At 37.4% G+C, this 27,308-nt stretch overlaps 1 protein-coding gene across 2 annotated transcripts in view; it reads right to left on the reverse strand.

Moving 5' to 3' along the window:
* The window catches only part of LARGE1 (LARGE xylosyl- and glucuronyltransferase 1), a 1,302,608-nt gene extending 1,275,642 nt beyond the window's left edge, over positions 1 to 26,966 (reverse strand). Inside the window, exons 1-2 of one of the 2 annotated variants that reach the window (XM_053718973.1) lie at positions 24,699 to 26,966; positions 9,600 to 9,692 (exon numbers count right to left, since the gene is read on the reverse strand). The gene's annotated coding sequence lies outside the window, so the exon portion shown is untranslated. The remainder of the gene's footprint in view (positions 1 to 9,599; positions 9,693 to 24,698) is intronic. The other variant, XM_053718971.1, reaches the window with a different exon arrangement.
* Between the last annotated feature and the right edge of the window lie 342 nt (positions 26,967 to 27,308).

Here is a 27,308-nt window from a genome sequence, read left to right on the forward strand (position 1 = left end):
GAGTGTGTATGTATGTGTGTCTATGTAAGTATGTATGTGTGTATATGTGTGTATGTATGTGTTTCTATGTGAGTATGTGTGTATGTATGTGTGTCTATGTAAGTATGTACGTGTGTATATGTATGTATGTGTGTCTAAAGTATGAATGTGTATATATGTGTGTCTATGTGAGTACGTACGTGTGTATATATATGTGTGTCTATGTGAGTATGTACGTGTGTATATGTGTGTGTATGTATGTGTGTCTATGTGAGTATGTACATGTGTATATGTATATGTGTATGTATGTGTGTCTACAGTATGCATTTGTATATATGTATGTGTGTATGTGAGTATGTACATGTATGTACAGTATGTGTGTCTAGGTGAGTATGTACATGTGTATATGTGTGTGTGTATGTATGTGTGTCTATGTGAATATGTACGTGTGTATATGTATATGTGTCTATGTGAGTATGTACGTGTGTATATGTGTATGTATGTGTGTCTATGTAAGTATGTACGTGTGTATATGTATGTGTGTCTGTGAGTATATACATGTGTATATGTATGTGTGTCTATGTGAGTATGTACATGTGTATATGTATGTATGTGTGTCTATGTAAGTATATACGTGTATATGTGTGTGTATGTATGTGTGTCTACAGTATGCATGTGTATATATGTATGTGTGTCTATGTGAGCATGTATGTGTATGTACAGTATGTGTGTATGTATGTGTGTCTAGAGTATGCATGTGTATATATGTATGTGTATGTATGTGTCTAGGTGAGTATGTACGTGTGTCTATGTAAGTATGTATGTGTGTCTATGTAAGTATGTACGTGTGTATATGTGTGTGTATGTATGTGTCTCTATGTGAGCATGTACGTGTGTCTATGTGAGTATGTACGTGTGTATATGTGTGTGTCTATGTGAGTATGTACGTTTGTATATGCACTGTATGTGTGTGTATGTATGTGTGTCTACAGTATGCATGTGTATATATGTATGTGTGTCTATGTGAGTAGGTACGTGTATGTACAGTATGTGTGTGTATGTATGTGTGTCTAAAGTATGAATGTGTATATATGTGTGTCTATGTGATTATGTATGTGTGCATATGTAAATGTGTCAATGTGAGTATGTATGTGTGTATATGTGTGTATATGTGTGTGTATGTATGTGTGTCTATGTGTGTGTTTCTATGTGAGTATGTACGTGTGTATATGTGTGTGTATGTATGTGTGTCTATGTGAGTATGTACGTGTGTATGTATGTGTGTATATGTATGTACGTGTGTGTATGTAGTGTGTCTACAGTATGCATGTGTATATATGTATGCGTGTCTATGTGAGTATGTACGTGTATGTACAGTATGTGTGTGTATGTATGTGTGTCTATGTGAGTATGTACGTGTGTATATGTAAGTATGTACGTGTATGTATGTGTGTCTACAGTATGCATGTGTATATATGTATGCGTGTCTATGTGAGTATGTACGTGTATGTACAGTATGTGTGTGAATGCATGTGTGTCTAAAGTATGCATGTGTATCTATGTGAGTATGCACGTATATGTGTGTGTCTATGCATGTGTATAAGTATGAATACATTTTTGTCTGCATATGTACATATGTATGTGTATGTATGATGTGAGTATGTACTTGTATGTACAGTATGTGTGTGTATGTATATGTGTCAATGCATGTGTATATATGTCTGTATGTGTATATATGTGAGTATGAATGTGTATGATAACATACTATCATACAGAGCATTTCTGTTTGTGTGTCTATGTGTGAATTAATGTGTGTCTGTGTACTTCTGAATATGTATTTATGTGTTTCTATGCATGTATATAAGTATGCATTTTTGTCTGCATGTGTATATATGCATGTTTAGGTGAGTATGAATCTGTATGATCACATACTATCAGCTAGATTACAAGTTTTGCGGTATGAGTGAAAAAGCAGCGTTATGGCTCTTTTTCACTACCGCTGGTATTACAAGTCTTGCAGGTTTAGCTGCACCGCACACTTTTTTGGCCGTAACGGAACGTAACTACCGCAGCTTTCCAAAAGTCCTTTTTCTATGGGACTTCCTTTGCGCCGGTATTATGACGTTTGCCTGGGAGGCCAAAAGTGAGCGGTACAGCCTATACGTCAAGATCCATACCGTAAACTGAAAGTCAGTAGTTATGGGTTTTATACTGCAACGCCGTAACATAAAACGCATAACTAAAGTGCTAAAAAGTACACTAACACCCATAAACTACCTATTAACCCCTAAACCGAGGCTCTCCCGCATCGCAAACACTAAAATAAAATAATTAACCCTAATCTGCCGCTCCGGACATCAACGCCACTATAATAAACATATTAACCCCTTAACCTGTCGCACTCCCGCATCGTAAACACTAGTTAAATATTATTATATTGTCTGTCTTACACTAACACCTAACCTTACACTACAATTAAATAAAGTACATTAATTAAATACAATTAACTAAATTAGAAAAAAAAACAAAACACTAAATTACACAAAATAAAAAAGAAATTATAAAATAGTTAAACTAATTACACCTAATCTAATAGCCCTATCAAAATACCCCCCCAAAATAAAAAAAACCCTAGCCTACAATAAACTACCAATGGCCCTTAAAAGGGCCTTTTGCTGGGCATAGCCCCAAAGAAATTGGCTCTTTTACCTGTAAAAAAATAATACAAACAACCCCCAACAGTAAAACCCACCACCAACACATCCAAACCACCCAAATAAAATCCTATCTAAGAAAACCTAAGCTCCCTATTGCCCTGAAAAGGGCATTTGTATGGGCATTGCCCTTAAAAGGGTATTTAGTTTTTTTTCCGCCCAAACCCTGAGCTAAAAATAAATTCCACCCAATAAACCCTTAAAAAAACCAAACACTAACCCCCGAAGATCCACTAACAGTTTTTGGAAAACCCAACATCTATCCTCAACGAAGCGACAGAAGTCCTCATCGAAGCCGGCATAAGTGTTCAGCCAAGCTGGTCGAAGTGTTCATCCAAGCCGGCAGAAGTCTTCATCCAGATGGCATCTTCTATCTTCAAGACATCCGGTGCGGAGCATCCTCTTCAATCGACGTCTCTTCCAGAATGAAGGTTCCTTTAAGGGACGTCATCCAAGAAGGCGTCCCTTGAATTCCGATAGGCTGATAGAATTCTATCAGCCAATCGGAATTAAAGGATAAAAAAATCAGCCAATGCAATCAGCCAATAGGAGTGAGCTTTAATCCTATTGGCTGATCCAATTAGCCAGTAGGATTGAGCTCGCATTCTATTGGCTGTTCCAATCAGCCAATACAATTTGAGCTCAATCCTATTGGCTGATTGGATAGAATTCTATCAGCCAATCGTAATTCAAGGGACACCATCTTGGATGACGTCCCTTAAAGGAACCTTCATTATGGAAGAGACGTCGATTGAAGAGGATGCTTGAAGATGGAGCCGGATGTCTTGAAGATGGAGCCGCTCTGCGCCGGATGGATGAAGATAGAAGATGCCGTCTGGATGAAGACTTCTGCCAGCTTGGATGAAGACTTTGGCCCACTTGGATGAAGACTTCTGCCGCTTCGTTGAGGATGGATGTCGGGTCTTCAAAAACTGTAAGTGGATCTTCGGGGGTTAGTGTTAGGTTTTTTTAAGGGTTTATTGGGTGGGTTTTATTTTTAGCTTAGGGTTTGGGCGGAAAAATAGCTAAATGCCCTTTTAAGGGCAATGCCCATACAAATGCCCTTTTCAGGGCAATGGGGAGCTTAGGTTTTTTTAGATAGGATTTTATTTGGGGGGTTGGTTGTGTGGGTGGTGGGTTTTACTGTTGGGGGGTTGTTTGCATTTTTTACAGGTAAAAGAGCTGATTTCTTTGGGGCAATGCCCCGCAAAAGGCCCTTTTAAGGGCTATTGGCAGTTTAGTTTAGGCTAGGTTTTTTATTTTATTTTGGGGGGCTTTAGGTTTAGGGGTATATAACTTTAGTATAGTGGCGGCGATGTTGGGGGCATCAGATTAGGGGTTATTAAATTTATGTAGGTGGCGGCGACATTGGGGGCGGCAGATTAGGGATTAATAAGTATAATGTAGGTAGCGGCAGCTTAGGGGTTAATAAGTGTAATGTAGGTGTCGGCGATTGTCGGGGGCAGCAGATTAGGGATGTTTAGACTCTGGGTTTATGTTAGGGTGTTAGGTGTAAAAATCAAAAGTAGGCCAAGCACTCACCATCCAATCTTACCAGGGTCTTTGCACTAACCCCATACATAAATAGCAAAAGAAGGAAGTGTAGCAGCACCAAAATGTTGAAGTTTAACAGCTTTTAATGAAGAGACATGCAAAAAACAAACAACGTTTCGGTCAGCACCTGACCTTAATCATGTTGTATATAGAAATGTCCATACACACTCTTTATATAGCCATTAGAGGAGGGGTTACAAATACCTGTGTGGGTGTGGAACTTTCTAGTTAACCCCTTCTTTACAATTCTCATACTCCCTCCTTGACACCATGGTAATTAAGAATGGGAGAGATCTAAAAGTGGATCTGTATAGAAAGGAGAGCGATAGAAATAGCCTCCTTAGGTATGAAAGTGCCCATCCTCCCCATCTTATTAGAAGCCTCCCTAGGAGCCAATTCCTCAGAGTAAAAAAGATTGTCTCTGATGAGGATGTTGCACAGGCCAGATTAGTGGAAATGGGTAAACTCTTTATGGAGAGAGGTTTTCCAAAACAACTTATTCATAAACAAATTGAAGAGGTCAGTAAAATCCCCAGACATTCTATCCTGAGAGGGAATAAGATGAAGTCCAAGCAGGATAACAAACGTATGGTCTTTGTTTCTCAGTATAACCCCTTGAGTAAGGAGGTAAATAATATTATCAGAAAACACTGGTCTGTTATTAAAGATCTGAATCCCCAGATTAAAGAGTTTGATGAGCCACCTATGCCAGCACATAAAAGGTGTAGGAATTTGAGAGATGAACTAGTAAGGGCTGATTTAGGTTCAAAGAAAAAACAGATACAGACACATATATCTACACACAAACTGGGATGTGCCCCATGCCTTGGGTGTTGTAACTGTAACAAAATTATTAAAGGTGATTCTTTTTCCCATCTCTTAGCTGGTAAATATAAAATCCCTGGTTACTTTACATGCAATTCGGAATATGTCACTTATTTAATCAAATGTCCTTGTTCCAAAATCTACATAGGTGAATCAACATGTAGGATAAGGGACAGAATTGTTGAACACAAATCAAATATTCGGTGTAAGAACAGGGATGCTCCAGTTTCAAACCACTTTTTACAGGCAGGACATACCATTTCTCAATTAAGATATCAGGTCATTGAACAGATCAGGAGACCTAGGAGTGGGGGTGATAGAAAGTGTACCCTTAAAAGTAGAGGAACATATTGGATCTACACATTGCAAACACTTATCCCACTGGGAATGAATAGAGAGATAGACTGGCAGGTAACGTTATGAATATTTTATTCATTGAGGAGTGATATACTTTTAGATACAATTTTGTGATTAGAATAGGTTGCTAACAAATTGGTGATAACAAATTTTTTGTAATCTATTAGAGTAATTAATGTCATTTTTATTGATGGTTATGTAATAGTGTAAATATATATTGTGTTTTACAGGTTACTATAGTTGTTTAAGCTGGAGTGTCCTTATCCACTAGAGGGAGTATGAGAATTGTACCTTGAATTGTAAAGAAGGGGTTAACTAGAAAGTTCCACACCCACACAGGTATCTGTAACCCCTCCTCTAATGGCTATACAAAGAGTGTGTATGGACATTTCTATATACAACATGATTAAGGTCAGGTGCTGACCGAAACATCGTTTGTTTTTTGCATGTCTCTTCATTAAAAGCTTTTAACTTCAACATTTTGGTGCTGCTACCCTTCCTTCTTTTACTAAGGGTGTTAGGTGTAAACATAACTTTTCTTTCCCCATAGGAATCGATGTGGCTGCGTTATGGAGCTTTACGCTCCTTTATTGCAGGTGTTAGGTTTTTTTTTAGCCGGATCTCCCCATTGATGTCTATGGGGAAATCGTGCACGAGCACGTAAAACCAGCTCAAAGCAGCGCTGGTATTGGAGTGCGGTATGGAGCTCAATTTTGCTCAATGCTGCAATATTGCCAGCTAACGCCGGGTTTTTGTAAACTTGTAATAGCAGCGCTATAGAGAGTTGAGCGGTGAAAATAACTTGCAAGTTAGCACCGAGCCGCTCATAACGCAAAACTCATAATCTAGCCGTATATTAGAGAACAATTAAAAAGTATAGAAATTGTAATGTTTGTGTATATGTGAATATATGTGTGTCTGTGTACTTGTGTATACGTATGTATGTGTGTCTATGCATATATATAAGTATTAATGCGTTTTTGTCTGAATGTGTATATACAGTATGTATGTGTATATATGCATGTTTATGTGAGTATAAATGTGAATGATAACATACTATCATAGAGAACAAGGGAAATGTATGTATGTGTGTCTATGCATGTGTATAAGTATGAATATGTTTTTGTCTGCATGTGTATATATGTATGTGTATGCATGTGTGTCTATGCATGTGTATAAGTATCAATATGTTTCTGTCTGCATGTGTGTATATATGTATGTGTGTTTATGTGAGTATGTACGTGTATGTACAGTATGTGTGTGTGTATGTATATGTGTCAATGCATGTGTGCATATATGTCTGTATGTGTATATATGTGAGTATGAATGTGTATGATAACATCATGAGTATGTTCGTGTCTGTATGTGTGTGATTACGAAGGTGTATATATGTTGTTTGTGTCTGTTTATGTGTCTATGCAAGTCTTGTATGTGTGTGTATGATTTTTTATCTGAGTATGTACGTGTATCTATGTGTGTCAGTATGAATCTGTATGTATGTTGCTTGTGTGTATATGTGTGTCTATGCATATGTATAAGTATGAATATATTTTTGTCTGCATGTGTATATACGTATGTGTGTTTATGCGAGTATGTTTATCTATGTGTGTCAGTATGAATCTGTATGGACTTAATACATACGGGTATAAGTTGCAAAATTTCAAACAACCTAATATCAGTTGTATCTGGACTATATCCCCTTGATAAAGCCCGGCGAATACCGGGGGAAACGCGTTGGGGTTTGCACATTTGTCTGGAGCACCCAGGAGCAGAGCTGTTTGACTGAGGGCGGGTATTCCGGAAAGCCTGCCGCAGGTTGTATCCTGTCAATTAACATCTTCCAGCCATCAGCTGTTTGTGCCGGGTGCTGTGTACGGACACAGAATTGTTTTTACTACTGTTGTAATACAATAAAGGCATTTTACTTAAAAAATCTGGTGAGTAGATTCATATATATTGCGCTATATCTGGTGCCTTATAACTACACTTGAATCCTCTCTTTTGCGCTTTGTTTTTTTGGTAACATATCTGGGTTTTGGATCCTACAATCACCTGAGAAAGAGATTTAAAAGGAGCAGCAAGGAGAGGAGCAACAAAAAAGAAAAAAACGTTTGGAAATTGACAGCATTATTCATTTCAAAAGTAACATACATCTATGTTTTGAGACCTAACAGGTATTTTTTGATATAATACTGACTTTGAAGATTTTCACTTGTGAAGGACTCATTTCTTTCATACACTTTTTTGAAAGATCCTGTGTCTTTGTTATATACCACTATTGATTGTAACTGTAGAACCTAGCGCTGAATAGTTCTACTGTGTGTTTTAGTGAATCTGTATGTATGTTGCTTGTGTGTATATGTGTGTCTATGCATATGTATAAGTATGAATACATTTTTGTCTGCATGTGTATATACGTATGTGTGTTTATGCGAGTATATTTATTTATCTATGTGTGTAAATATGTGTACGTATGTTGTTTGTGTCTATATGTATGTGTGTTGGTACATATGTATGTGTGTGCAAGTAAGAACAGACAAGCAATAAACCAGGGGTTATTAAAGTTCTGTTCAATTTGGCAACAATCTTAACACAGTACTATAGAAAAGTTAAACGTTTATATTTATTTAAGCGATTAAAACTTACAAATCACAGAACATAAAGTGCAAAGTATAGGTTCAAACACAACAGATCCTACGTCATCTGACGTGTTTTACGCGGTTCTAGCGCTTTCTCAAAGATAATGTAATGTGAATAGAGGAACTTCTATTTAACCTCTAAGTTCATGCCCTTCAAGCTGTGCTATCCAATCGGATGTTATAACTTCTTCTCCGCTCACATTACACTACGTCACACAGTCTGCGTTTTTAAAATTACAAATGTAAACAAATTTTAAGAACAAAGTAACAAAGACCAAATATAGAGAGACACTAAAGCTGCCATTTGTATCGAAATGTACTTTCCAAATCTGGTAGCCCTGTTAAATTTAGATTCCTTATTTTATCTTATTCATATCCTATGAGGAATACGATTGTTTGTTGTAAGGTATAGCAATGTATAGCAATGTTTAAGTATCGCCCACAGTATATATATATATATATATATATATATATATATATATATATATATATATATATATTTGCTGGTTTTGCTGCACCCAGGGCATTGGTTCAAACTGTTAGCTTGGAGTGCAATCCTCTTCTACTTTATATATACATATATATATATATATATATATATATATATATATATATATATACTCGTTTCTCAGGCTAAATATAACACATTTCATTACACCAATGAGCACTAAATGGGATAAAAAGGTAAAAGAAAAGAAAACAATAATGTAGTACTTTTAAATACTATATTTATCTATACTGACTGTAGTTACCGTCGCTGGTATAGATCATTGTCCCATCTCAAGTTGATACAGAGGGGTTCCTTTGTGCCTAATTTAAAGATCCACTGAACCTGTTTAAGAGTCTGCTAAAGCGATCCCCTCCTCATTTCTGAAATGGGACAAAATCTATTGCCTGGAACAATAAAGCTTTCTTGCCCTCCTTCTACTTGCAGAAATGTTTTGCCACTGGGGTTTTTGCTGTTTCTTTTTCTGTGGATGACAGACGTTCCCTTATTCTATCCTTCAGATTGCAGCTTGTACTGTACAGCCTGTGTTTTGTTGTTTACATACTTTGCACGTAATCAAATATACGTATTTCGAACAACAATCTAATCTATAATCTAGATTGAATCTAGTACCTTTTACTGTAGACACAAAATCATTTTCCACAATTACATGGGAACATACCATACATGGATTCCTGCCACATCTAAATAAGCCTATTGATGAAAGCCATGTCTCACAGCCCATTTTTTGTGGTCTGTAAACATAGTTCACAACTTGTGATCCTAAAGTTAGGGCCTTTCTTGGAACAAATTTACATCCCTTATCCAAAATTGTATTGAATCATCTTCTAAAATTGAAAAACCCAAATAAATAAATGATATATTTTGACAAAATACTGAAAAGGTGTCTACTTAATCAGGCATTTATACAGTTAGGAACTTGAACAGATGTACCAACCTCTGATTTTACAATCTGCCTTCCAAGGAAAGACAGTTCCTCTTTTAAGGAACTTATTTATAGAAAAATTGAAACAGCATAATTACCTAACTCTTGTAACTTCACTTGCACTGTTTTTCTTTTTATGCAGTGTTGCTCATTGTATCAATGTAGTATTTGATTGGCTGAAAAGAGTGAGGCTGTGTAAAACAAAACAAAAAAGATCACTTTATAATAAATTTAGGGACAGAAAAACCTTGTAATTACAAAATATTTCTGTTGCTTTCTATAGAATAACATATCAGCCAATCCTAGGCCTAGATTTGGAGTTCGGCGGTAAAAGGGCTGTTAACGCTCCACGGGTTTTTTTCTGGCCGCACCATAAATTTAACTCTGGTATCGAGAGTTCAAACAAATGCTGCGTTAGGCTCCAAAAAAGGAGCGTAGAGCATATTTACCGCAAATGCAACTCTCGATACCAGAGTTGCTTACGGACGCGGCCGGCATCAAAAATGTGCTCGTGCACGATTCCCCCATAGGAAACAATGGGGCAGTTTGAGCTGAAAAAAAACCTAACACCTGCAAAAAAGCAGCGTTCAGCTCTTAACGCAGCCCCATTGTTTCCTATGGGGAAACACTTCCTACGTCTGCACCTAACACTCTAACATGTACCCCGAGTCTAAACACCCCTAACCTTACACTTATTAACCCCTAATCTGCCGCCCCCGCTATCGCTGACCCCTGCATTACACTTTTAACCCCTAATCTGCCGCTCCGTAAACCGCCGCCACCTACGTTATCCCTATGTACCCCTAATCTGCTGCCCTAACATCGCCGACCCCTATGTTATATTTATTAACCCCTAATCTGCCCCCCACAACGTCGCCGACACCTGCCTACACTTATTAACCCCTAATCTGCCGAGCGGACCTGAGCGCTACTATAATAAAGTTATTAACCCCTAATCCGCCTCACTAACCCTATCATAAATAGTATTAACCCCTAATCTGCCCTCCCTAACATCGCCGACACCTACCTTCAATTATTAACCCCTAATCTGCCGACCGGAGCTCACCGCTATTCTAATAAATGTATTAACCCCTAAAGCTAAGTCTAACCCTAACACTAACACCCCCCTAAGTTAAATATAATTTTTATCTAACGAAATAAATTAACTCTTATTAAATAAATGATTCCTATTTAAAGCTAAATACTTACCTGTAAAATAAATCCTAATATAGCTACAATATAAATTATAATTATATTATAGCTATTTTAGGATTAATATTTATTTTACAGGCAACTTTGTAATTATTTTAACCAGGTACAATAGCTATTAAATAGTTAAGAACTATTTAATAGTTACCTAGTTAAAATAATAACAAATTTACCTGTAAAATAAATCCTAACCTAAGATATAATTAAACCTAACACTACCCTATCAATAAAATAATTAAATAAACTACCTACAATTACCTACAATTAACCTAACACTACACTATCAATAAATTAATTAAACACAATTGCTACAAATAAATACAATTAAATAAACTATCTAAAGTACAAAAAATAAAAAAGAACTAAGTTACAGAAAATAATAAAATATTTACAAACATAAGAAAAATATTACAACAATTTTAAACTAATTACACCTACTCTAAGCCCCCTAATAAAATAACAAAGCCCCCCAAAATAAAAAATTCCCTACCCTATTCTAAATTACAAATATTACAAGCTCTTTTACCTTACCAGCCCTGAACAGGGCCCTTTGCGGGGCATGCCCCAAGAATTTCAGCTCTTTTGCCTGTAAAAAAAAACATACAATACCCCCCCCCAACATTACAACCCACCACCCACATACCCCTAATCTAACCCAAACCCCCCTTAAATAAACCTAACACTACCCCCCTGATGATCTTCCTACCTTGTCTTCACCATGCCAGGTTCACCGATCCGTCCTGGCTCCAAGATCTTCATCCAACCCAAGCGGGGGCTAGACATCCACTGAAGAAGTCCAGAAGAGGGTCCAAAGTCTTCCTCCTATCCGGCAAGAAGAGGACATCCGGACCGGCAAACATCTTCTCCAAGCGGCATCTTCTATCTTCTTCCATCCGATGACGACCGGCTCCATCTTGAAGACCTCCAGCGCGGATCCATCCTCTTCTTCCGACGACTAGACGACGAATGACGGTTCCTTTAAGGGACGTCATCCAAGATGGCGTCCCTCGAATTCCGATTGGCTGATAGGATTCTATCAGCCAATCGGAATTAAGGTAGGAATTTTCTGATTGGCTGATGGAATCAGCCAATCAGAATATAGTTCAATCCGATTGGCTGATCCAATCAGCCAATCAGATTGAGCTCGCATTCTATTGGCTGTTCCGATCAGCCAATAGAATGCGAGCTCAATCTGATTGGCTGATTGGATCAGCCAATCGGATTGAACTATATTCTGATTGGCTGATTCCATCAGCCAATCAGAAAATTCCTACCTTAATTCCGATTGGCTGATAGAATCCTATCAGCCAATCGGAATTCGAGGGACGCCATCTTGGATGACGTCCCTTAAAGGAACCGTCATTCGTCGTCTAGTCGTCGGAAGAAGAGGATGGATCCGCGCTGGAGGTCTTCAAGATGGAGCCGGTCGTCATCGGATGGAAGAAGATAGAAGATGCCGCTTGGAGAAGATGTTTGCCGGTCCGGATGTCCTCTTCTTGCCGGATAGGAGGAAGACTTTGGACCCTCTTCTGGACTTCTTCAGTGGATGTCTAGCCCCCGCTTGGGTTGGATGAAGATCTTGGAGCCAGGACGGATCGGTGAACCTGGCATGGTGAAGACAAGGTAGGAAGATCATCAGGGGGGTAGTGTTAGGTTTATTTAAGGGGGGTTTGGGTTAGATTAGGGGTATGTGGGTGGTGGGTTGTAATGTTGGGGGGGGGGTATTGTATGTTTTTTTTTACAGGCAAAAGAGCTGAAATTCTTGGGGCATGCCCCGCAAAGGGCCCTGTTCAGGGCTGGTAAGGTAAAAGAGCTTGTAATATTTGTATTTTAGAATAGGGTAGGGAATTTTTTATTTTGGGGGGCTTTGTTATTTTATTAGGGGGCTTAGAGTAGGTGTAATTAGTTTAAAATTGTTGTAATATTTTTCTTATGTTTGTAAATATTTTATTATTTTCTGTAACTTAGTTCTTTTTTATTTTTTGTACTTTAGATAGTTTATTTAATTGTATTTATTTGTAGCAATTATGTTTAATTAATTTATTGATAGTGTAGTGTTAGGTTAATTGTAGGTAATTGTAGGTAGTTTATTTAATTATTTTATTGATAGGGTAGTGTTAGGTTTAATTATATCTTAGGTTAGGATTTATTTTACAGGTAAATTTGTTATTATTTTAACTAGGTAACTATTAAATAGTTCTTAACTATTTAATAGCTATTGTACCTGGTTAAAATAATTACAAAGTTGCCTGTAAAATAAATATTAATCCTAAAATAGCTATAATATAATTATAATTTATATTGTAGCTATATTAGGATGTATTTTACAGGTAAGTATTTAGCTTTAAATAGGAATTATTTATTTAATAAGAGTTAATTTATTTCGTTAGATAAAAATTATATTTAACTTAGGGGGGTGTTAGTGTTAGGGTTAGACTTAGCTTTAGGGGTTAATACATTTATTAGAATAGCGGTGAGCTCCGGTCGGCAGATTAGGGGTTAATAATTGAAGGTAGGTGTCGGCGATGTTAGGGAGGGCAGATTAGGGGTTAATACTATTTATGATAGGGTTAGTGAGGCGGATTAGGGGTTAATAACTTTATTATAGTAGCGCTCAGGTCCGCTCGGCAGATTAGGGGTTAATAAGTGTAGGTAGGTGTCGGCGACGTTGAGGGGGGCAGATTAGGGGTTAATAAATATAACATAGGGGTCGGCGATGTTAGGGGTAGCAGATTAGGGGTACATAGGGATAACGTAGGTGGCGGCGATTTGCGGTCGGAAGATTAGGGGTTAATTATTTTAAGTAGCTTGCGGCGACGTTGTGGGGGGCAAGTTAGGGGTTAATAGATATAATACAGGGGTCGGCGGTGTTAGGGGCAGCAGATTAGGGGTACATAAGTATATCGTAGGTGGCGGTCGGCAGATTAGGGGTTAAAAATTTTAATCGAGTGGCGGCGATGTGGGGGGACCTCGGTTTAGGGGTACATAGGTAGTTTATGGGTGTTAGTGTACTTTAGGGTACAGTAGTTAAGAGCTTTATAAACCGGCGTTAGCCAGAAAGCTCTTAACTCCTGCTATTTTCAGGCGGCTGGAATCTTGTCGTTAGAGCTCTAACGCTCACTGCAGAAACGACTCTAAATACCGGCGTTAGGAAGATCCCATTGAAAAGATAGGCTACGCAAATGGCGTAGGGGGATCTGCGGTATGGAAAAGTCGCGGCTGTAAAGTGAGCGTTAGACCCTTTAATCACTGACTCCAAATACCAGCGGGCGGCCAAAACCAGCGTTAGGAGCCTCTAACGCTGGTTTTGACGGCTACCGCCGAACTCTAAATCTAGGCCCTAATGTGTTAAAAACAAATTAACATCCATTTTAATGGAATTATTCATCAATAGCCAAAACTACATAAACCATTTGACTTAGCTTGAGGAGTCAATCTGGGCTTTAGTCTACAGACTATAAGGCTTACCACAGTCATAAAGTTAGCATGAAATGCATTGTTCTGTAATTATTATCTGATAAATCCAATTAGGGACATATATGTAGCAAGGTTAGCCTTGATAAGTAAAGCAAGGTGCATTTCACATTCTGAGAACTTGAAATTTCTCAATTTTCTGAGCTAAATTACATTAAAGGGGGGCAAAATATATAATGAAAATATATTGCAAAGTTATTTCATTACACATGACAACATCTCAAGGTGTTTATTGTTATCTTAAGGATAAACATTAAGAAGTGCTTAAACATTAACCTACTCCCCCTGAACAGCCTAGCAATAAAGAGGAGCGGGAAGCACACTCCCATTATGTTTTGATTGGCTGGATTGGTTGTACCCTACTTTAAAAAAGAAAACAACTGCGCAAAGACAATGATAGCCTGAAAAAAACTAGCAAGATTTTTTTCTTTATGCTACATAGGTATATGCAACATCACCCTGAAGTACACTTAGCAGATACTAGAATTGTGCATTCAAAACAAAGATTACCCTGAGGATATCTACAGATGTGTGTTTTTAAATTATAATAGTTCTTTTAATATTAAAAAAATAAGTGCAAAGTTTTAATGTCCAATAAAGAATGAGTGCTGCCATGTTGTAACCAAGGTTTCCTTCTCTGCCGAGACCAATAAGAACCAGTGATAAATTGGTCACTAGGGTGTACGGCCAATGACTGTGTGGAATAGAGCAGTGTTAAATCTACACTTCCCCTTGTATCAGGAATTTAAAAGTCCACAATTTTCGGCATTAAATTACAAGAATTGGGGACAAAATAAATAATTGAAGTATATTTCAAAATACACAAAATCAATAATTAAACATTTTATATTAAAATCTGAGAGTCATTAATAAGCAATTGATTGGGGAGGTTTAGCAAACAGAAACAGTGTTGCCAGATGTCCTGTATTCAATCAGACAGTCCAGTGCTTTAAAGGGACACTGAACCCAATTTTTTTCTTTCGTAATTCAGATAGAGCATGACATTTTAAGCAACTTTCTAATTTACTCCTATTATCACATTTTCTTCATTCTCTTGGTATCTTTATTTGAAATGCAAGAATTTAAGTTTAGTTACCGGCCCATTTTTGGTGAACAACCTGGGTTGTTCTTGCTGATTGGTGGATAAATTCATCCACCAATAAAAAAGTGCTGTCCAGAGTACTGAACCAAACAAAAAGCTTAGATATCTACTTTTTCAAATAAAGATAGCAAGAGAATGAAAAAAAATGATAATTGGAGTAAATTAGAAAGTTGCTTAAAATTGCATGCTCTATCTGAATCAGGAAAGAAAAAATTTGGGTTCAGTGTCCCTTTAACAGGCTGTCCATTAAAATCTGCACAAAAATACTGGACACTGAAATGTATAAAATGTGTGTGTGTGTGTGTGTATATATATATATATATATATATATATATATATCCAATGAGGTATAAGCACTCACAGTAACATCCAATTGTGGAAATCCAAAATGCCCGGGGTGCTTTTAAAATTGTAATACAGTCATCCAAAAGTAAAAAAGCACTCACCGGGTCTTTATGCAAACAAGTAGTTTAATGTACATTAAACTACTTGTTTGCATAAAGACCCGGTGAGTGCTTTTTTACTTTTGGATGACTATATATATATATATATATATATATATATATATATATATATATATATATATATATATATATATATATATATATAAAATATAAAAGGTCTCCTATGCTTAAAATGCATTACAAATATGGAGCAGAAATAAATGAGGGGCAGTCAAGCGGGTCAAATCACTTCTGGCAGCCAAAGAGGTAAAATAATTGTTTTGTATGTTACTGGCAGCCAAGGGGTGAAAAATATACATTATAGGATCATGTGAGCGCTAAGGAAGAGCATTGTCACTGACAGATTTTTCAGTATTTTTTGTGGAGGAAACTTGCAACCCTAAAGACAAATTAATTTTTTAAAAAAAGTAGACAAAAAATACATAATTATGTGTCTAAGATGTTTCTTTATAAAGTAATTGGCACAAATGATTTTCTATTGAAGCTTCCCCTTTGAGCAATAGTTTTTGTTCAAATAAAAAAAATGCAGCTTTACAAAGGAAATATTTGTTAGTGTATTTTTTTAAAAAAGATTAGGTTTGTGGCAGCTACCCAGCAACAAAAATAAAATAATATATGAAAAAAAATAACAGTAGCTTGATGGCTTATTTGAAAAAAAAAAAAAAAGACTTGCAGTCTTGATTTGGCCTGATTATCCTACCAATTTGCAAGACATATTTCAACAGGAGCAATTTTATACAACAGCTAATCAATTCCAGCACAAAATGGATTGAAACACCACCCGGACTGCGGACATTAAAAAAAAAGTAACTGGGAATAGGGGGCTAAATGGATACTGAACATTAATCAGCAGAGGAAGCAAAAGATAATTAAAGACAAAATAACTGATGATAAAAAACGATTAAACTAACAATCATCGGTTATGATGCAAGCTAATGAAGAAGGTAACACACAATGTCAACAGACTAAAGGTTTTCTTTCATTGTATAAAAAGAAAAATCCTAAGTGTTAACCCTTCAGTTAAACCACTACGGTGTGCAGTTCCAGTACTGAGATCCTAACATGGTTTAATGTTAATAGACACTAGATACATTATATATTTTAAAGGGACACATTGCAATCCACTCTGCACTCTAAAATGTGTTAAAACTGTGTCTGTTTTACCCCTTTTTTATATTAAGGGGGCATAGTAGTCAAAGCTGAAATAGACATAAAAGTGCAAAAAGAAAATCCTGTCATGCATTAAAGGGATACTAAACCCAATTTTTTTATTTCATGATTCAGATAGAGCATGAGATTTTAAGCACCTTTCTAATTTACTCCTATTATCAATTTTTCTTTGTTCTCATGCTATCTTGATTTGAAAAAGCAGTACTGTAAGCTTTAGAGCCAGACCATTTTTTGTTCAGCACATGGGTAGCACTTGCTGATTTGTGGCTAAATGTAGCAAACCAATCAGCAGCTCTACCAAGGTGCTGAACTAAAAAATGGGCCGGCTCCTAACCTTTTATTACTGCTTTTTCAAATCAAGATAACATGAGAACAATGAAAAATTGATAATAGGAGTAAATTAGAAAGTTGCTTAAAATTGCATGCTCTATCTGAATCATGAAAGAAAAAATGAGGGGTTAGTATCCCTTTAAACACATAGGGCTAGATTGATTACAAGTGGCACGCTAACTGTTGCATGCGAGCGATAAGGGGATTATTGCGCCTCTTTACGACTTCAGAGCTCTGGTTAAATGTTACGCTTGACTAAAAAGTGGGGGGAAAACATTAAAATTACATTTAAAAGTACTGTTAAAATCACAATAACGCTATCCGATAAAATTTTTTTTACAAATTTGCAGTAAAAAGTTATAAGGGGTAAAAGATATGAGGTCTCAGGTCTGTAAAGGGCATTAAAACAGAGATATATAAAAAGGACTTTAAAAGGTATTAAAACAGAAATACTTGAGATGCATACACATACACATCTAAATATGTATATGTATGTGTATGTGTATATATTGCAAATATTTCACATTCCAAATTTCTTCAAATAGGGGAACATGCTCTAAGTATTTTCAAATAGATACTATGGGGCATATTTATCAAGCTCCATATAGAGCTTGATGCCCCGTGTTTCAGGCTCGCCAGAAACAGCAGTTATGAAGCAGCGGTCACAAAGACCGCTGCTCCATAACCTGTCCACCTGCTCAGAGCAGGCGGACAGACATCGCCGCAATTCAACCCGATCGTGTACGATCGGGTTGATTGACACCCCCTGCTGGCGGCCCATTGGCCGCGAGTCTGCAGGGGGCGGCGTTGCACCAGCAGCTCTTGTGAGCTGCTGGTGCAATGCTGAATACCGCGAGCGTAAATATGATAAATATGGGCCTTTATATATTGGTATATATCGATATCTATAAGTCACTAGATGTGCACTCTCACCAACTTCAAGGGCAAGTTCACCAGGGTGCCAAATCCAGCATATATCCAATAGAAATAAATGGCACACACTAGGTTTACAGTGAATCAAAGTGTCCCTTTTATTTACATAACATGACATTTTGGGGAAGGGGATTGTTTCCCCCAAACATCACGTTATGTGAATAAAAGTAACACTTTGATTCACTGTAAACCCAGTAAGTGCCATATATTTATATTGGACATATATATATATATATATATATATATATATATATATATATATTCATTAAAATTATGGTGGAGATAAAAAACTGAGATTAAAATCCTCCATGTCTCAAAATTAAATCAATGTAAATATTTGCATAGGAAATTAGCACATCTAGGCAAGACTCCCCGCTTGCTTTTTCCCAGAAATACTCCATATACAATGTTACTAATGCACAAGAGAATTCTGGGTAAGATATGCAAATTAGATATGCAAATTCTCTTTTATTTTGGCTTCAAATACTGTTTTAACACAGCGATCCTTTTAACAGGATTCCTGCAATAATCCTGTTAAAAGGATCGCTGTGTTAAAACAGTATTTGAAGCAAAAAAACTGAGAATTTGCACATCTAATTTGCATATCTTACCCAGAATTCTCTTGTGCATTGGTAACATTGTATATGGAGTATTTCTGGGAAAAAGCAAGCGGAAATCTTACCTAGATGTGCTAATTTCCTATGCAAATATTTACATTGATTTTATATATATATATATATATATATATATATATATATATATATAAAAAATTAGGTTAGATACATGTTATACTAAAATACCATTATATATATATATATATACACTTTTCTGTACAGAACATTGGAATGTGATATCAGGTTAGCGCACTTGAGAAACTGCAATCGGGTTTGTGCGTAACTAAGGGTGTTAGGTTTTTTCCGACTTTTATTGCTCTATTGACTTCTATAACGTTATAATACATTAATGCAGTTGTGGGATGGCTGTTCAGGCTGTGTGAGTGGCCTGACATTTCTGGGATGGGGAGCATTTAGGTGATCCTTGGTTTCCCTATGTGAATCTAGATAATAAAGATGGGAAGGAGTAAGAGAGGAACGCAGCTCTTAAATCAAGACCATACAGCAATACACAGATTTTAACCTCACTTAGCAGTTAAACAAATAGTTAAAGTCAGCTTTAGAGCAGCAATGCATTACTGGGAACTAGTTGATGATTAGTGGCTATGCACATGTTTCTTTTGTCATTGACTAACCAGATGTGTTCAACTAGATCCCATCTGGTGAACCAATGACAAGAGGCATAATTGGGTAGCCAACATTCATCAGCTAGCTCCAATAGTGCATTGACCTTCCGCAGTCTATCTAGGTATGGTTTTCAACAATGGGTACCAAGAGAGCAAAGTAAATCTGATAATGGAAGTATATTGGAAAGTCTCTTAAATTGTGCTTGTTCTCTCTGAATCGTAAAAGTCTAATTTTGACTTTGATTGTTTGCAATATACAGTACTGTACTTGTATTAGCAACACTACTTCTAGTAAATGTAAGTACTGTTTCAGGGCTCATGAGAGATGACTTTAACAATGTATTTAACCTTTGCATGGGTTTAAACACACAGTTATATGCAAGCAATTGTGCAATAATAAAATACTATAGTGCAATAAAGCATTTTCTTATGTACTTGTATGTCCCTTTAAAGAAAGTAGGTGTGCGTGCCAAGCCGGTTTTGACCATGTAGAAGTCAACAGGACATTTTCATATAGAACAAAAGCTTTAACTGTAAGTTAATTAATGACAAGGATTTTTGGCTTTTTATGGATACATTATGGTTAAACTTTCCACAGAAACCTCAAAATAGTTAAAAGGACAGTCTTACTGAACAATATTATTGTTTAAAAAGATAAATAATTCCTTTGTTACCCATTCTCCAGTGTTGCATAACCAACACTGTGATATTAATACACTTTTTACCTCTGTGATTGCCTTGTATCTAATACTCTGCAGATTGCCCCCTGATCTCAGTTCTTTTGACAGACTTGTATTTGAGCTAATCAGTGCTGATTCATAAATAACTCCACGGTAGTGAGCACAATGTTATCTATATGGCACATGTGATCTAGCACTATCTAACTGAAAAACTGTCAAAATGCTGCCTTCAACTGCTTAGAAATTAGCATATAAGCCTACCTAGTTGCTTAAAATTGAATGTCCTATCTGAATCATGAAGGTTTAATTTTGACTTGACTGTCCCTTTAAGATAATTCAACCTTTTCAAGTTAATTATTTTCACTTGCACGGCTGGAAAATAGATTATAAAACGTTATTGAAATATTAGAAAATATAGGTCTGCCTGAACAATACAGCACTGACCTCACAAACCTACCCCTACACACTGTTCCAGAAGAATTACAGTAGATACTCCAATGATAGAAGGAAAAAGCAAATTGCAGAGAAGAGGGTTTAATTTTTAACCCACATTTGGCTATCAACTGCATGGAAAAGAACAATGTAAGCTATGGTTATGAAATATTGAGCATACCTCCTAACAATTCCAGGAAACGATTAAAGATAGAGAGGCTGGTGGCCTAGTCAGGGAGATCTGAGAACAGAATAACAACAAATCAGGGATGAAGAATGTCACAGGGGGAAGAGTTTGGCGGGGAGTGAGTAATACTGCACAGGCATGGGTGGGAGAGCTTGGTGGAGAGTGGGCAGACATTCCACAGCAAACAAGGATTTTTATAAGGTCCTGGGGGAGCTAGTAGAGGGACAGCAAGCAGCGCTCCAAAAATTTAACAATCTTTAAAAATACAGGGAAGTTGGAAGCTCTGAAAAAAGAATAGTATTAGATCACTATTATATACCATCCATCAATTGTGCTACAAAACACAGGCAGCAGGGGGCAGACTTGTTGAATCCCAGGCCATGGTTGAGTGGTCTGTGGGTGGGGTCAAGCTGTGGGTTGGCTGTTCAGGCTGTGGGAGTGGCCTGACATTTCTGGGATGGGGAGTATGTAGGTGGACCTTGGCTTCCTTATTTGAAACTAGATAATAAAGATGGGAAGGAGCAAGAGAGGAACACAGCCCTTAAATCAAACCTTAAAGCAAGACACATATTTTAACCTCCCTTAGGAGTTAAACAAATCGTTAAAGTCAGCTCTAGAGCAGCAAAGCACTACTGGGAACTAGTTGCTGATTGCTGGCTACGCACATGTTTCTCTTGTCATTGACTAACCAGATGTGTTCAACTAGATCCCAGTGCACTGCTTCACTAGAGCTGACTTAAACAGGGGCTAAGCACATAGTTATAAGCAAACAACAGATCAATAACAAATTACCCTAACAGCTTTTTCTTTTTTCATTTTAATTTCCCTTTAAGAAGCTTGCAATGCCAGAAAAGCGCTAAGAAATACCTCCCTAGTACACACGACTACTTATATTGAATATGTATGGGGCAGATAGTTTACTAGTATAACTTAACCCCTTGGGTGCCAGTGTCATACAGCTGTCTCTGACAGCCAAGATGGACTGTTGAGGATTGTAAAAGGCATAAATGTGTCTGATATGTTATATAGAGCAAAACATTCAATTTGAAGAACCTCTGGCATTTCTGCAGTGTTATAGGCTAGTGACAGATAACTGTGTAATCCTATATATATATACCTACAATTCCAAATCATTTAAACTGTTCCATCTCACTCAGAGACCTAAATATAGTGCAACACACAAATAATGGAACTAAATACTGCATCCTGAGAAATGAAGGGCAATATGGTATTATATATTAATATAAATTTGATCATTTAGAAGGTTTAACTCTTCTGTGCAAACAGAAATGGCAACACCTACTTTGCAATCCATTTCAAGCTATTATGGCAGTGGCTGCAGGCTTCATAGTAAATACTCCATCCAGTCTACAATGGAAATTTATATTGCTTGTTTTTCTCTATGCTTTGTAATAGAGAGAAAAATAGTTTTTCTCAAATAAGAATGGATTAGTACAACACAGGCTAGTATGGCTCCAGTAAGTAGACATAAAACCAGTAATGGTAAGAATCTCTGTAGGTGCTTCCAAAAGAGGCTTTACATTAAATATATTAATGGCAAAATTTATCACAAGTAGTGAACCTGTCCACTTGCAATCACCTCTTGTGATGCTGCATCGCATGGTGAAATTTAACACTGCACAAGAGGTTTCCTGTCAATGCTGCCCCCTGCTCCTGCGCCTCCAACTACGCAAGAGAAGTTTATGTCCATCACTCTGAACGAGCAAGTGTTGGGATGACTGATCTCACCACTTCTGGCGGAGAGGCAAAAGAAGCAGTTTCTGCTTCTTAAATTTGTTGCTTCAATCTCACTCGTGTGAGCTAGCACCGCCAAGGTTCTGAAGCTGTATTCCCTAAGCGTGAAGTGTGGTACCTAGGGCATTATATGTCGCTCTAAAAATTCCAACTTTTGTTATTTAAATACCCATGTTTCCCTCACACCTTGTGCTTTATTACTACTTTCGGCAGCTACACAGTCCATATAGGTTAACACCTGTTTAAAGCTCCAGGCTGCTAACGTTTCGGGTCAGTAGATCTAAGGGACATTACTGGGCAGCAAATTTAAGGTGTGTGCCTGCAAGTGTAGTTCAGAGGAGGGGATGCTAGGGATTTGGTATACCTCTCTCTGGCACTACTACATACAATATGTATCACTGTAGTAGACAGACTTAGAAAAAATATTAATGCTACATCTCAATGACCGTTAAAGAGACAGAAAGATCAAAATTGAAATGCGTTTGGGTACGTTTCCATTTTAAATAGAAGCATGTGTGCAATACACTTCCATTAGCACAAATATGTATTACTCTTTCAGCAGCATACGCACATAAGCTGCACTGACTAAAAGATCAGAATGTTTAAATGCTAGCCACAGGATATGTGCATATTCCACTGAAAAACAGTAATACGTTTTACTAGAAGCATTATGTATATTGATAAAATGATTCTATTTCAAACTGACATGCACATTTCAATTTTGACCTTCTGTCCATTTAAATTGTACATATTAACTGCACTCCATGTTACAGAACTTCAGATCTGACAGCAATTTATAACAATAAGGATATTATTACTATTGTAATCATTATTTGTACAATAATTTGTTCACCGCAATACAGATTTCAATAACTATACTAATTAATCTGTCTACAATAACAAATTGTAAAGTTTTCTTAAAAAAAAAATAAAAAAAATATTTATATAAACTTGAGGGGTTTTCCCCAATTGTATGACCCCAGTCTTCAAGACCCTCTTTTTCGCACAGTGACAGGAATCAGAGGTGTTTATGTACCTAGAGCAAGACTCAGCAAGTGAACACACAAACTTATCTGACATCATCTTACTGACTGCTTCAAATCTTTGTCATACATCAGTATTTAACTACAAACTATTTTACATAAAAATATTTTTTTCTAAAAATCATAACAAAAGTTTGTATGCTGAAGTTTAAACTACATTCATTTTAAATATAACATAAACATACAAATGGTGACCACAAACCACATATTTCCTAATATAAATATATATATATATATATATATATATATATATATATATATAATACACAGTATATATATATATATATACACACATATATATATATATATATATATATAAAATTTTATTTTATTGTTAAACAGTTCTGCATTCTTATACAGTACATAAAGTAATACAAAATAACGACAAAATACCCACACTATAAACTTTAACCTAATTTTAAACCAAACAAATGATTTCTATCAGTATACTTCTATCAGTATACAATATATATATAGCACTGAATCTGATAGTAGACTTGCAGTGGCTATCATACTTTGGAAACCTCAATATTCCCAGTAACCATACTGATGCAGTGAGTATATGATCAAAAGGTGTCACGAAAGCTTAATAAATAGTTGGAAATACAATTTTAATATTTTTGGAGAGTCCTTCTTTACAAAAAAAATATATCACATATGTAAAACCAAGTTATCTTAGCAAATATGAAAATAACTTGTAATATTAATTCTACAAACAATATAGGAAATAATAAGTCTACAGCTTACATACGTGACACTATTAACACAGATACTCTGACCATTGTCACTAACTAAACAAAGACCTACTAGCATATGCAGTCTAATAAATCATTATAATTATTTGTATAAACATGTCTAATAGTGTTCTGGACAGTGCAACTAAAGGTTACTGATCTTCTAAAGAGTAAATTAGAAGAACCATAAACCTCCACCCCATCAGATTGTTAGGCAAGGAAAACTGTAAATGTGTGATATCAACAACCAATTGTAAATTATTAATTGTCCTTTTAACTGTAGATAAATATAGCCTGAGGTATAAATACAACACAGACAATGAATTCATTCATGGTTAACTATATCACAAGCTATCTCCAATTGTAAAGAGAAATAACGCATTGCAAGAAACAAATCTGATTTACTGTCAGCTGTTTATTAGTAAGGAGTTGAAACCTTCATACCTTGCTGTTGGAAGCAGAGGAATCACTAGCCCCAGTATTCCTTATCCAGTGTTTGGAAGAATTATGTATTAAACATGATGCTTAATATTTCTTTGTAGGTGAAGACCACCTACTGTATCACTAAATAAAGTTAGGATGTATTCCAGGAGAGAGGAGACGTTGTCTTACAGAGATGATTTATCTGCTGGGGTCTGAACTTGAAGGACTAATTATAATAGGATATCTCCGAGGACTAAGTAAAAATGCACATCAGTACAATTTATGGCTCCCTAAAAACCCTTTTGGTTTTGATGTGGATTTATTTACAGTTTAGGGTGTCAATGACATTGACTATTGCAGGTTTGGAACTGTCCTGGGAGTATTTGGTGAAGGATGCCCCCTCTAGGTTTATTTATTATGATAGCATTATCCATATAATTTTTTATGATCTAGATTTAGTCAGAAGAGGGGGTGTCTATAGGTCTTTCCTTAAGGGTGTGTACTTGTGAATCTCTTCTGTGGGTTTTTATAGAGGGGTGTCCTGGTAGATTTAGGGCTTCCTGCTCAATTTAAATTCAGTTTTCAGAGTTTCCAGAGTGGATCTTGAAGTATCCTGTGTAGTTTGTACAGATGGGGGTCCTTGTGGACTTCAGGGTCTCCTGGAAGATTCAGGAGTCACTGTGGGATATGAGGAGGTACTTGTAAGCTTAGGGTATGAATGGAACCTCCTGTTGAATTTAGCTTTTCTTACTGGCTATGAATGCAGTTACCAGAGTCCATCTAGAAGCTTTAGGGGTCTAAGGTGCAGTTCCCCCAGAGGGGTGTCCTTGTAGATCTGTGGGTCTCCTGTTAGACTCAGGACACTCCAGTACGGTTTTCTCTAGCGGGGGTTTGAACAACTGAGGGTCCTCTGTAGCCTACTGTGGATTAACCCACAGGGGATTCCCTGTTGCGATGGTTTCACAGAGTGGGGGCCTTGCAGATATTGCGGTCCCTGTCTCAGGTTTGATGTCGGTGCTGACACCGCGGAGCAGGTGCAATTGATTCGGCCTGAGCTACACACACAGCCTCGGTGATATCTTGCTCTGGTTTCTGGCTTTGCTACAGCTCTTCCCCGCCTACTCCAGACCTTCAGCCCGCGGCTTATGCAGCTATTCCGGGCCGCACACACTTATTGTGTTTTCCAGGAAATTGTTTCGCAGGTTTCAGCACCATGGAAAGCCGCACACCTTTCCTTCTGCTGGCCCGTGAGTAGGGAACCTGGCATGGGAAGTAAAGCCGAGCAGCAGGAGGAGGAGCCCGGGGACAGAGAAATAGTGGCAATGAAGAAAGGGAGCAGGGCTGCTGGGGGGAGGGAGCCGAAGAGAACAGGGAAGTAAATCTCAGGGTGACAAAAGCAGAGAGAGATGAACAGAGTTTGGGAAACAAGAAGGCAGAGCTTGAAATGGTAGCAAGGAGAGAAGGGCAGAGCCGGGGGCAGGAGCACAGAGGCTGGGGCAGGGTATGGGCAACAGGCGATAGAGCCTTGGTTAGTAGAGACAGAGCCTGAGAGAACAGGACAAAGCCTGGGCAGCAAGAAGCAGAGCCCGGGCTAGGAGGGCACAGTATGGGGGGACATAAGATCAGAGGCTGCTGCAGGAGCTCAGAGTCTGGGAGATCCGGAGAGTCTGGGGCAAGAGTACAGAGCCAGGAATAATGATACTGTAAGGGCTGGGGAGCAGGGTAGAGTTTAGAAGATGAGGAGCAGGAAGGTAGGTAACTAGGTGAGCCCAGGCAAGCAGAGCCTGAAATAGAAAACTGGAGTGAGCTTGAGAGTTTTAGGACAGCAGGATACAGCTGAGTGATACAGGAGGACAGAGTAAGGAACAGTAGGAAGAATCTTCCATTGCAGGACAGAGCTATGAAAACAAGAGGACAAAGTCTGCAGGATGAACCCAGAGAGAAGAGGGCAGAGAATAACAGCACAAGTTGAATGTGTCCCGGAGAACCTGGAGCACAACGTTAGCTTGGATTTGGAGGACAATGACGTGTAGAACAAGACAGAGCCTGGGATGTATAAGGACAGAGCACGTGAGAACAAGAATACTGAGCTTTCAAGAGGACTGAGTCTGGGGTACAGAATGACCAAACCTAGCAGAGCAAGAAGGTTCTTGAGATTCAGGTGGACGGATCAAGTGGAAAAGGATGAATTTCCAGAAGAAGCAGAATATCCTTGATTAAAGGTGTCCTGACCATGACATACCAAGTTGTGTATCAGGTGTCTTAAGTCCTTGCCTCGAGTCCTGAGCTCACACAGCTCTGCCTGCTCTTCTCACTGCATCCTCCTGACATCTATCACCCCCTCCCTTTCACTGTCTATATCCCTCCCTATCTGTCCCTCCTCTCTGTCTATCCCTCCTTATTTTTCCCTCCCTCATTTCCCCTTTCTATCACTTAAGCTATTGCTATGTCTTACTCTTTTGCATAGCATGTTCTCATTTTCTTTTATTAGCTTTCTTTAAGTTATTTAATGTCAACATTTATTTGGAGGCAAAACATTTTACTCTATTCTCTCTTGTTTTTAAATCATGTTTAATGTTTTCCCACCTTATTACTAAATCATCATCCTATCTCGTTTAAAAATTGTGTTCA

Source organism: Bombina bombina, chromosome 6 (genome assembly GCF_027579735.1).
Source record: "Bombina bombina isolate aBomBom1 chromosome 6, aBomBom1.pri, whole genome shotgun sequence".
Classification (NCBI taxonomy): domain Eukaryota; kingdom Metazoa; phylum Chordata; class Amphibia; order Anura; family Bombinatoridae; genus Bombina; species Bombina bombina.